The sequence below is a fragment of the Petromyzon marinus genome, unplaced genomic scaffold (genome assembly GCF_048934315.1).
Source record: "Petromyzon marinus isolate PM22_M1 ecotype Great Lakes invasive population unplaced genomic scaffold, UKy_Petmar_22M1.pri1.0 PM_G_Scaffold_61, whole genome shotgun sequence".
Taxonomy (NCBI): Eukaryota; Metazoa; Chordata; class Hyperoartia; order Petromyzontiformes; family Petromyzontidae; genus Petromyzon; species Petromyzon marinus.
Genome location: NW_027423015.1, coordinates 1,010,001 through 1,012,500, shown reverse-complemented (window position 1 = coordinate 1,012,500; position 2,500 = coordinate 1,010,001).

The window sequence follows — 2,500 nt, the reverse complement described above, 5'->3', positions numbered from 1 at the left end:
AATGTGATATTTTTCACGGAGAGACCCCGTGAAACGCTAGAAGTGGGCGGGGATGTCTCTCTTGTGGCTCACGGGGCTGTTAGGGTGGCACAGAAATCCCTCGGAATGGGAAAACGGGTCATTTTCGTGTCGCCACATTGCATACGAACCGCATGAAACTTCCAGAGGCATTTGCAGCAGGAATGCATGTGCACTCAAAAAAGTGAATATTTCTCACGGATAGACCCCGTGATACGCTAGAAATTGGCGGGGATGTCTCTCTTGTGGCTCATGGGGCTGTTAGGGTGGCACAGAAATCCCTCGGAATGGGAAAACGGGTCATTTTCGTGTCGCCACATTGCATACGAACCGCATGAAACTTCCAGAGGCATTTGCAGCAGGAATGCATGTGCACTCAAAAAAGTGAATATTTCTCACGGATAGACCCCGTGATACGCTAGAAATTGGCGGGGATCTCTCTCTTGTGGCTCACGGGGCTGTTAGGGTGGCACAGAAATCCCTCGGAATGGGAAAACGGGTCATTTTCGTGTCGCCACATTGCATGCGAACCGCATGCAACTTCCAGAGGCATTTGCAGCAGAAATGCATGTGCAGTCAAAAAAAATTGATATTTTTCACGGATAGACCCCGTGAAACGCTAGAAATTGGCGGGGATGTGTCTCTTGTGGCTCACGGGGCTGTTCGGGTCGCACAGAAATCCCTGGGAATGGGAAAACGGGTCATTTTCGTGTTGCCACATTGCGTACGAACCGCATGAAACTTCCAGAGGCATTTGCAGCAGGAATGCATGTGCACTCAAAAACTTCTATATGTTTCACGGATAGACCCCGTGAAACGCTAGAAATTGGCGGGGATGTGTCTCTTGTGGCTCACGGGGCTGTTAGGGTGGCACAGAACTCCCTCGGAATGGGAAAAGGGGTCATTTTCGTGTTGCCACATTGCATAGGAACGCCATGAAACTTCCAGAGGCATTTGCAGCAGAAAGGCACGTGCACTCAAATATTTTAATATTTTTCACGCATAGACCCCGTCAAACGCTAGAAGTTGGCGGGGATGTCTCTCTTGTGGCTCACGGGGCTGTTAGGGTCGCACAGAAATGCCTCGGAATGGGAAAACGGGTCATTTTTGTGTGGCCACATTGCATAGGAACGGCATGAAACTTCCAGAGGCATTTGCAGCAGGAATGCATGTGCACTCAAAAACGTCTATATTTTTCACGGATAGACCCCGTGAAACGCTATAAATTGGCGGGGATGTCTCTCTTGTGGCTCACGGGCGCTGTTAGTTAGGGTCGCACAGAAATCCCTCGGAATGGGAAAAGGGGTCATTTTCGTGTTGCCACATTGCGTACGAACGGCATGAAACTTCCAGAGGCATCTGCAGCAGAAATGCATGTGCACTCAAAAACGTCTATATTTTTCACGGATAGACCCCGTGAAACGCTAGAAATTGGCGGGGATGTGTCTCTTGTGGCTCACGGGGCTGTTAGGGTCGCACAGAAATCCCTCGGAATGGGAAAACGGGTCATTTTCGTGTTGCCACAATTGGCATACGAACGGCATGAAACTTCCAGAGGCATTTGCAGCAGAAATGCATGTGCACTCAAAAACGTGAATATTTTTTCACGGATAGACCCCGTCAAACGCTCGAATTTGGCGGGGATGTTTCTCTTGTGGGTCACGGGGCTGTTCGGCTCGCACAGAACTCCCTTGGTCCACCTGATTCGTGCATACAGGCAGCAACTAAAACTCTGTAAACCTGCTGTGAGGACATCTAAACAGTGGACCAGTGAGGCTGTGGAAGATTTGCGGGCGTGCTTAGACTGTACTGACTGGGATATGTTCACGACTGCTACCAATAGTCTGGATGAACTCACAGAGGCTGTGTACATCAGCTTCTGTGAGGACTGCTGTATCCCAACACGTACCAGGGTGAACTTTAACAACAACAAGCCCTGGTTCTCAGCAAAGCTCAAAAGGTTGAGGTTGGAGAAGGAGGAAGCGTTTAGGAGTGGGGATAGAGACAGATTCAAGGAGTCGAAGAACAGGTTTAGCAAAGCGGTGAGAGAGGCTAAACGACTGTACTCAGAGACACTAAAACACCAGTTCTCTACTAACGACGCTGCTTCTGTCTGCCAAAGGGCTCAGGCACATCACCAACTACAAACCCAGAGCGCCCCACACCACTAACGACTCCCGCCTAGCCAACGACCTGAACGAGTTCTACCGTAGATTTGAAAGACAATTGGACTGTCCTGAACCACCCCTTCCCACCCAAGAGGCCCCATCCCCCACCCATACTACAGAAACGACTCTCTCCTTTCAGGAGGGAGAAGTTAATGGGCTTTTCAAGAGGCAGAATCCACGCAAAGCAGCCGGGCCGGACTCTGTCTCTCCAGCCACCCTCAGGCACTGCGCTGACCAGCTGTCTCCGGTGTTCACCAACATCTTTAACACCTCCCTGGAGACATGCCATGTACCAGCCTGTCTCAAGTCCTCCA